This window comes from Myodes glareolus, chromosome 9, assembly GCF_982192425.1.
Source record: "Myodes glareolus chromosome 9, mMyoGla1.1, whole genome shotgun sequence".
NCBI classification, from domain to species: Eukaryota; Metazoa; Chordata; class Mammalia; order Rodentia; family Cricetidae; genus Myodes; species Myodes glareolus.
Window position 1 is genome coordinate 23,313,432 of NC_142034.1, and position 10,696 is coordinate 23,324,127.

The following is a 10,696-nucleotide window of genomic DNA, read 5'->3' on the forward strand; positions in this document are numbered from 1 at the left end:
CAGATCTAAAAATAGTTTTCTCTATTTTAACACCCACTCATTCTGCTACTCTGAACATTCTTCCTTAAAATATTTTAAAAAAATGTTCACAAAATTTTCACCCATCCCCTCCCATGCCACTGGGGCAGACATCCACAGATTCAGCTACTCCCATGTCAAAATTATTTGGAAAACTCATTGGATTTGTATTGAGCATGTACAGACTTTTTTCTTTGTCACAATTCCTTGAACAATAGTTTATAACAATTTGCTTTGCAATGGGTATTGTAAGTAATGTATAGGTTATACTAAAATGCTATGACATTATGTATGACGAGCTTGAACATCCACAGATTTTAGTAATCACCCCGGTCTACTCCTCTCCAAATGCAAAAAGACCACTGTACACGTTCTTCTCAAGATGAAGTCTGGATGTTCCTCAAAAAGTTCCTGAGAGATGTGGAGGGTATAACATGGTACTAAAGTGCCTGCATCCCACACCCAAGGCTGTGGGTTCAATCCCCAGCACCAACAGAAAAAAGAACGCCTGGAAGAAAGGCACAAGCCAAGGCAGGGTAATACGAAAACCAACCTCAGAAAACAATCGCTAAAGTTACAATCATAGTTTATACATGATTTGTAAACTGAAATAATCTTCATATACTGACCTAAAATCTTCATTTTAACGCTATCAGTTAAAGTAGCCCGTGTACCCCAGTTTTCCAGTTCCAAGCAAACTGCATCAGTGAACGATTGCTTCCCTTTCACTAAGAGGCAAGTAGAGAAAAATTAAACCTTCTAAATAAAGAGACGGTTGCATGAGTTTGGGTTCTAACTCACATAGACTAACCTTTACCCCGAATATAAATCAGCCAGAAGCTCTTGCAAAATACCCATTACAAATTGATTAATTCTTGAGTATTGAAGTAAGCCGCCAACTAGAGAGGTTTCTATTTACATTTGGTTTGGGCAAACACACACCCAACCCACATGAAGGAGGAGGTAATAAATTCCACTGTTTCATTCCAGAAATGCCTGGAATAAATAGTGATTATTATGCTGCTACCACAACCCAAGTGAACAAATCGTTGCCTAATCCAGAGATGTGGGAAGGATTATTTTGGAATTTAATATTTGTGTTAACCTAAAGTATCATAAAATGGTTGAATACATAGATCCATTTGATATTATTCAAACCAACAAGTATGTACAAAACTGGCAACTAAATTTCACAAAATGTCAGCAGGGTGTGGTGGCATTGCCCATAATCCCATCACGTAGAAGGCTGAGGCAGGAGGACCACAAATGTGAGACCATCTGGGCTACATAGTGAGACCCCATTTCAAATCTTTAAAAAGTTCTTCATAAAAATTCATTGGTCGGGAAAACAGCAATCATATTCTGAGGGAAGCTGCCCTAAAGTCAAGGGGGAAAGAACTAGGGTTATGAAAGCCAGAGTTAGATACAAGAACCCTAGACAGCTCTTTTCTGCTGAGACCTCTCAGGGGTGGCTATCCTCAGGTTCTCTAGAGAAGACTTGAAAATCCTAGTGCTTGGGGAACTGTCTGCATCAGCTAAACCAAGATATGGAATGAGTGGACTCACTCTGGCCTCTGCATCTTGTCCACATTTCCACAACCCAGTTGCCTTAGCAACGTCAGGAAACTGTGATTTTGTTTTACCTACCACGGTTCCCATGTCATGAATTTTTAATATGCTCCATACATGTTAGCGACATATGATAGAAAAGTAACCCCGCCCCCCCATCCACCTGTGTCCCCTTTAAATGCAGACCCAGTAATAACACTTTTGGGTATATATCCAAAGGATACTCAATTGTGTCACAAAGACATGTGCTCAACTATGTTCACAGCAGCATTGTTTGTCATAGCCAGAACCTGGAAACAACCTAAATGCCATTCGACCAAAGAAGGATAAGGAAAAATGTGGTCCATTTACACAATGGAGTACTACACAGCAGAAAAAAAATGACATCTTGAATTTTGCAGAAAAATGGATGGAGCTAGAAAACATCATTTTGAGTGAGGTAACCCAGACCCAGAAAGACAATTATCACATGTACTCACTCATAGGTGGTTTTTAAACATAAAGCAAAGAAAACCAGCCTACAAACCACAATCCCACAGAACTTAGAAAAGAGGACCCTAAGAGAGACATACATAGATCTAATCTACACGGGAAGTAGAAAAAGACAAGATCTCCTGAGTAAATTGGGAGCATGGAGACCTTGAGGGAGGGTTGAATGGGGAAGGGGAGAGGCAAGGGGAGCAGAGGAAAATGGTAGAACTCAATAAAAATAATTTAAAAATAAAATAATAAACAAATAAATAAATGCTTGTGGTTCGAGTTCCACTGACAAAGTTCAGGAGAAGAACTTCCAGAAGCCACCGCTGAGGAAAAACGCGCAAGAAAGATGGCATCCGATTTCAGAAAGTGTTTTCCCAAACTCTGCAAATGCGCTCCCACCTATGCGATCAAGTATTCGGCCGAGGTGGTAGGCAGAACTTGCGAAAAGCTTCTGTGAGAAAACATGGCTGTTGCCTCAGCCTTTTCATTTCTGTTCGTGTTTGTTTGTTTTGTTTGTTTTCACAAATAAGTAAAATATAACCTCTGCAAACCAGAAACTCAAGGGAAAATATCTGACCAGGATTTTTTTTAAAAAAAAAAAAAAAAAAAAAAGCAACTTTCTGTTTAAGAGATTAGGAAACTTAAGTCTAGCCTCACAGAGAGGTCGCTTAGGAAACAGCCAAAAGCCATGGGAAGCTCCTAAGACAGGACTGGGTACCCTTTATTCCAGCTAGATCTCAACCAATCAGCTGAGGCCCCAGACATCATGGTGCAGAGAACAGCAAGACAGTCCCAGTACAAAATTAGATTGAGAACTCATAGAACAGTTGTTCAAGTCAGGAAAGTTTGGGTTGTTTCTTCTATAGCAATAACAAAGCAGACGGGTAAAGCAGAGTATCTTAAATACAAAAGTATCATTGGTCCAGTGGCAATAGCTGATTGAAGGCTAAACGGCCACTTGCATAGCCTTCAGACTGAGGATGACCTTTAGTCGTTTTAACCCTTGGATGGACCTTTCTAGAAGTCTTGGTTCAATAGCCATAGGCGAAGCCTCCAAGCATCCAAGAGAAGCTAAAATTAGCCTTCCTCAAAGACTGCAGAGAATAAAGCCACTTCCTCTGTGTGTTCACAGATGCCCTCTCTGCCTGGTGGCATGAGGGGACAGCAGTGTAGACTCCAGTCTGAGCTGGAGAGAGAACCCCTGCTCCTCCCAGAGCATGCTGGGATGCCCAAGTGGATTCTTATCTTTGAGTTTCAATTCGTTTTGGCTGTGTTTACCTTCCTCATTCCACGTACATTAACAATTTCCCTATAGATATTCATGCTCAGGGTGTCACCCAGATGGAGTTTCGCTGCAAGGTGACCCATTTCAACACAGGCCGCCAAGGCCCTCCTCCACCTGGAGGATAATACCATCCAAGGCTAAGGTGATCGTGACCATCAAGGGCTCCCACTTACAATGTTAAGACCTTGTTAAAACCGTGAGATTAAAAACGCCTTCATCCCAGGCATGACTTTTCACAATGGCCTGCTTCAAATGCTAGACTCTTATGGTCTTTAATCAGCCAATGCTTTTAAGATTTTGGGGTATGAACATATGCCCTGGAGTGCTTATGTTTCCTGACTGTGTTGGTTTCCTGACTTGACTACGCATCTGAGTTCATCCCTAGGTGTGACTCATCCCATCTCGTGTATGCTCTTGTAACCACTACCCGCCACATCTTCCTAAGGAGGATGAAAATGTTTCCAGGACTTTCAGATCACTCAGAAAGAAAAAGAGCATGCCCCTGACATGGTGTAAGAAGCTGGCTAATTATGCTTAGCTCGCTCTAAAATCTCTGTGCTTGTGTCTGTGTGTCCGTGTGCCTGTCTGTCTAACCATCCCAGTGCTCCCCACAGTCTCTCTCAGAACTTTAAATGAGAATTCCATCAATGGAATTATGAGTCATTTAATGAAGACTACAAGTCTATGCTGATTTCAAGGCACATGTACACAACATAACACTCATGCATGTGACATAAAAATATTCATACGAGAAAAAATGTTTTTAAATAACTATCCACAAACTAGGAGGATGATTCATTTGGTAAAGTGCTTGCCAAGCAAGCACAGGGCCTGAGTTCAGAGCCCATATAAAAATTCCAAGTGTGGTGGCACCTGCTTTGGTCACAACACCAGGGAAGAAGAAACAGTGGGATCCCAGGGCCTCCGTATCTAGCTAACCTAAGCCTCATTAGCGAGCTCTAGACCAGTGAGAAGCCCTGCCTCAAAGGATATGAATGGTGTCCAGACGACAAAACACACTGTTGTCTCCTAGCATCTACACACATGTTCATACATAAACATGTGAATACACATACATGCACACATGTGCCCAAACACAGATGAATGTGTGTGCACTTGCACATACATGTTCACACACACACACACACACACGCGCGCGCGCGCGCGCGCGCGCGCGCGTGCGCACACGTGCGTATCCACACCTTAAAAAAAAACCTGTGAGTCCTTTATCCATGACTTTATTTTACTTGGCCATAGCCATGCAAGATTTCATTGTCTGCATTTTGCAATCTGTGAAGCTGAGGCTCAAGTGGGGCATTGACTTGCCTGTGACCATACAGTCATAAAACGATGGCTCCAGAATTGGTACCCAATGTGTTTCTGCTTTAAGCCACAAGAGTTAAAAATGGCTGCCAAAGAGTTATGAAAAGTCTAAACACGCATGTTACAGTGTGATGGACAAGCGCTGAATGTTTTGGTCAAAGGTGTGAAACCAGGAGAGAGAAACCTGAGGTTTCAGTTTTGAAGGCGAAAGTCACATTTTTCCAGGGACCATTAGACCGGCCTCATTTACACGGTGCCAGCAGAGTATGTGTGAGTTGAACAATCAGGACCAGAGAGCGATAGGATTGTATGGCCTTGCCATTACCCAAAACTTGAAGTATTCATTCAGTGCTCTGTCTACAGACAGGGTTTCTTCTCTTGCAGCTGCCCCTAAAATTGTTAACTTGCACAAGGTATTTTACTCCCTGAAAGCTGGAAAATGTCAGAGCCAGAGGTCTACCAGATTAGACCACACAACACTCCTAGCTTGTGGATCCTCTCTGCCACACCCTTAGAGAACACCAAGGACCAAGAAAAATGAAGAGAAGGAAGCAACCGTGGCAGACCATGGCTGCACCTTTCAGCAGCCATTGGGCAGAAGTATCTTACTTGGAGTCCTAACACAGAGATGTCCATCCATCATCTCCTGCAGTTTAAGAGCACTGGTTTCAAGTCACCGCCCAGCCACCTGGAAACCAATTGCTTCTCGAGTCCTAATGCACATAGGAGAGCTTCTTACAATGCAGATTGTGACCTATTAGCTCCGGGTGGGGCACGAGATTCTGCATTTCTAACAGAGCCCCAGATGATGCTGAGGGGGATGACCCAGGAACCACACTTTGAGTAGCAAGGTGATGGTTATGGATGATTTCAACCCAGCAGTCATTTGCCGGGTCTCTAGCACAGAAGGTCACATCTATGAGCCAGTTTCAAAAGCTGAAGTTTAGACGGAGCTGGGTGGACCACAGGATTGGTGGCATCATTAGAATCTCATTAACACAGTTTTGCTCAAGCCAAGCTAAACTTTCTAGAGCCCTGGTTAAGGCAGGCCTTGACGGAGGGTGTTCTTAGGGTCTCACTGAGAGCAGAAGACAGGTCTGGCGTGTCCCAGTCATTCTTGGGGTGTGATGCACACCACACCACAGTCTAATTCTAGGGGGGAGGAAGGAAGGCATTTGTCCTGGGTTGTCTATTGGGTCAGCCAACACAGTAGGCACTAAAAAGTGTACACCCAGGAGGCTGTTTGCTCACACGAAACCCCCTGAATTCTTTTCAGAATTCTATCTTTATCCAGATAGCCAAATTGGCTGAAGTTCCGGGGCGGGGGGGGAGGGCAGGACTCTTAAAAACTGGTTTATTCAGTATAAGCATTTGCCATGCAAGCCTGATGACCTGAATTTGACCCCAGAACCCATGAGAAAAAGAAAGAAAGCACTCCAAAAGGTGCTCTCATCCATACATTCACATAGCAGGCATGCACCCATGCTCATACACACATCATTCACACTCACATGCACACATCACACAAGATAATGTTAATAATTAATATTGAAATATAATTTTTATTGTTTATTTTTATTATTTTACTGTGGGGGGGGATGTTTTGTCCGTGCGCCATGTGTGTGACTGGTGCCCATGGAAGCCAGAAGAGAGAGTCAGATCCCTTGGAACTGGAATTATGAGCCACCATGTGGGTGCTGGGAATCGAACCCAGCTCCTCTGCAAAAGCAGTCAGTGCTCTTAGCCACTGAGCCAGCTCTCCAGGCCTAAAATCAAATTTTAAAAAGCTATGAAATCGTGTCCTAATCCATATTAAATGAAGTCTGCTTGCCTGGCTGCATTCCCAGCTGTCGTTGGTGCTGTTTTTCTGTTTCCAGGCGGTTTAGATTGGCGATGGGGTAAACAGGTAGGTTTACCGTGCAACCCTAAAGCCCAGAGCTCAATCCTCAGACCCTACAAAATACTACTGGGGAAAACGCCATGCTTGTAACCGCAGAGCTGGGGAGGCAGAGACAAGATCTCCGGGGCTTAGTGGTGAGTCCCAGGATCCAGCGAGAGACACCGCCTTAAACGAAACAAGGCGGAGCTGAAGGGATGGCTCTTCAAACTCACCAAGCAAGTGTGAAGACCTGAGTTTGGATTGCCAGCACTCACATAAGAAAAACAAATAGCAGACGATGTGACCTGTCTGCAACCCCAGAGCTCACAAGCCGGAGACAGGAGACCTGAGGGACAAGCTGGCCGGAATCAGAAAGCTCCGGGTTTTGTGGGACACCTGTTTAAGTTTATAATGTGGAGAACAACTGAGAGGGACATCTGACATCCATCTCTGGCTTCCACATACACTCTCATACATGTGTGTACCCACATGTACCCACACACCTGAGAACATGAACACACACACACACACACACACACACACACACGCAACGTGTCTTGCTTGAGAAATGACACACAAGGTTGGCCTGTGGCTTCCACACAGAAGTATACACGGGTGCATATACACCACACACACACACACACACACACACACATACACACACACACACACACAGAGTTTACATGGGTACAGGTACCACCTCATGCCTCCTACAGACCCAGTCGCTACTAGGAAGACAAAATATGGAAGATCTTGAAATTCAGAGAAGGAAATTAAAATACACGAACCGGTCCCTGATTCCTGTCACCTACCATCATGATGTAATACTAATAATCACTACCTTCGCCGATTATCGTGGTGAGGAAATGATTCAAGCCAGGAGAGACACAGCAAGCGTGTCTGTTCAATAAAGCTCTTTCTGCCCTCTTGAATTTTTCTCCCACACTCAACAAAAGCTGCAGAAGGCCACCTGCGACCTGTGACTGTGACCTGGGCACCCAGTTCTACACGTCAGCTGCCGCGGCTGGCCCCACACCTCACACCCCTCCCAAACATCCAGGCAGCGGCAGCCCCCAGCAAGCCCCAGCTTGTTTTTCCAGTAGGCTGCACTCATCACCGGAAGAGCAGGTTTGCCACGCAAGCTGCCTTAATGTAGGCTCTGCAGACACTGCTTCTGGGTTGTTATTAGTGTCCTCGGAGAATAATAATCAGCTGACCGACCAAAGAAAGGCATTCCGAGAAAACTCACAAGGGAAAAATGCTTGGTCTTCTTTCTTTTTCTTAGTTACTCAAAGAATGGGCTATTTTTGTATCGAATACACAAGAATCACACCCAAAATCTAATGAATACCCTTGGCTAACAGGGCTAAGAGCTGGGGGATGGAGGACGCTTAAAGGGATGGCAACTGCGTGGGAAGGTGGGCGTCTAGTCATTCTCGTAGACGCAGGAGGCTGAGCCAATAGCAGGCAGCGTTATTGCGATCACATGGTTACTGAACATCTCATTTACTCTCCTATCCGTCCCCCTGTGATTAGAGAGTTCTCAATAGGCCAGGGATGGGCCAATTCAAGTCTTTGCACTTTCATCCCACCCACAGGATCTCAGCCAGCCAGAGGCCAGGGAGACCCAATCCAAGCCCCAGAGACTGTCTCAGCACGTGTCCAGAGAATAAACCCCCTAGTTAACAAGTCACTGCCTGCTAACCATCTCGACGACGGCAAAGGGCTAACTACATCTTCTAAACTGGTCCTGTTCAGCCAAAGACCCAATGGCCAGGCAGAACTGGGAGCCTGCACCTCCCAATAAACCCCATCCAGGGCCCAGAGCTTCGGTGAGAAGGACCACAGACACCTGAAGCAAACAGACTCATGGGGTTGGAGGACTAGGCTGGAAGCCTAAGGCTTTGTCCATCTCTGAAGTCTTCATGCTAAGAATCTGATTGACTCCATTGGAAGTACATGAAAGTCGGGACTCAGAGCTGTCTGAATCTTTAGAAAGGAAGGTTTTCCATAGTACCTGCTACTCATGAGCTAGTTACAGATCCCTCCCGGCATGGCCCCTACAATGCTATTGCTCCAAGACCATACTTGGAGAACCACTGTTCTAAAATCTAATTGAGAGAGGTAGGCGGATCTCTGTGAGTTTGAAACCAGCCTGGTCTACAAGAGCTAGTTCCAGGACAGGCTCCAAAGATACAGAAAAACCCTGTCTCGAAAAAAAAAATCTAATTGAGTAATAAGTAAAATTGGATATGATTGGAGACAGTATTGAAAGGCAAGATAAGAGAGGACATGAGAAGAAAAATAAGCTCCTCCTCTTGAAAGATAATTCTGTTTCCCATTGGCTAAAAGTCAAACACAAGCTAAACAAGCAAAAAAGCTTAAATCATAACCAGGAGGTGGTGGCGCACACCTTTAAACCCAGCACTGGGGGCAGAGGCAGGTGATTCTCTGTGAGTTCAAAGCCAATCTGGTCTACAAGAGCTAGTTCCAGGACAGCTAGGACTATTACACAGAGAAACCCTGTCTCAAACCAATCAATCAATCAATAAATAAATAAAGCTGATAAAGACAGAATTATATACAGAGATAATTCTTGTTTTCCTAAAGATATATCAAACAATGATTTTTAAAAAAAATGTCAATCGAAAGATGTGAAAAGCAACAAGCTCTGCATACACAGGGCCAGGCAAAGATATATCAAACAATGATTTTTTAAAAAAATGTCAATCGAAAGATGTGAAAAGCAACAAGCTCTGCATACACAGGGCCAGGCTGTTTAAAACCTTGGTTTGCACCATGTTTTTACTGCTCTCATCCCCAAACCCAAACAATAGATGGTATAAAACTACCTTACAATTCGAGATGAAGGAACTAAGCAGACAAGCTCGTATTTCTGTACGTAATTCCAAAACTTTATTTCATTATTAATCTTGTTGTAAATCGCAGCCTTTGGACACTGAAACTCAGCCGTCCAGTCACACAGCCCTGGTAAAAACAGCTAGGAGACACTCTCCTGAGGAGGCCATGACGACACACGCGTATGTTCTGTCCTTTTCTTGGGATCTCTCTAAATACCGGAGCTTAAATCTATATTGTGTGCTAGCTCTCACTGATATAAAATTAAACCTACTGACGTTCCTTCAAAAAAAAAAAAATCCAGTGATCCAGTGGCATGTTTCCGGGGTCCTATGGCAGAGGAGGTGATCAAGGGCCCCTGGGACACTCTCTTCCTACCCCTGGTACCTTCCTTCCCTGGTTCCTTCAGGTTGCATGAAATCACTGAAGGGGGCAAAAGTCTCATCTGTTACCTTCAAGATTTTCTTTCTCTTGGCAACTTCTCATTTTCTTCCCTCTATTGTCGGCCCCAAAACATCACCCTTCTCCTTAGAAGGGAAGGAATGAACTACCTACTGCTGCCAGCATCAAAGAGGGACTTCAGAAGTTCCCAAAGGGGGGAAGGGAGGGGACATGGTGGGGGAGCTGGGGTTTAAAGTGGCAGCGATTGCTGTGGCTGAGTTTCCAACTTGACTGGGAAAGAAACCGGCTGCTCAGAGACCAGTGTACAAAAGAAAGGCAGATTTGCTGAGGTCAAACAGTACACAGAAAGGTTCCCGGGGACCCTAGCAGCCAGCCCTTCTCTAAGTCCTGGCTCCCTGGAAGTCCCTCTTCAGAGCGCATTTCATCCTGGTATTTGTGTCCTGGAAGCATCCATGGTTCTTTTACATCTTTCAACCTATCAAAAGGCAAAAGAAAAATGTTCTGAGATCAACTCCGAGAGAAATCCCACAGCAGATTTCCCTGGGATAGTTCAGGCCAGTCAGTGCCTGTTACTTTACACTGTGGTATCGTTCTTTTCAATGGTGGCTTAAACGAGGTGATGAATGAACAGATTACAAGTTCACAGTTCCAGCAGCACTGGTTCCTAAGCTCCCCTGTGCCTGGGGACGTTTATCACCCTTTGTCGCTCCATGTGCGTGGAGGACAGCTCAGGAGATTTCTAAGCAGATGAAAGACACTTGGCTCGGGTCGTTGTAAGGGGGACTTGGCACCAGGAAAGACATCAAACCAGAGGGATCTGATCACTGTCTTCTCAATTAGAGCAGAGTTCCCATTTACAAAGTGTGCGAAATTGTGGCTAG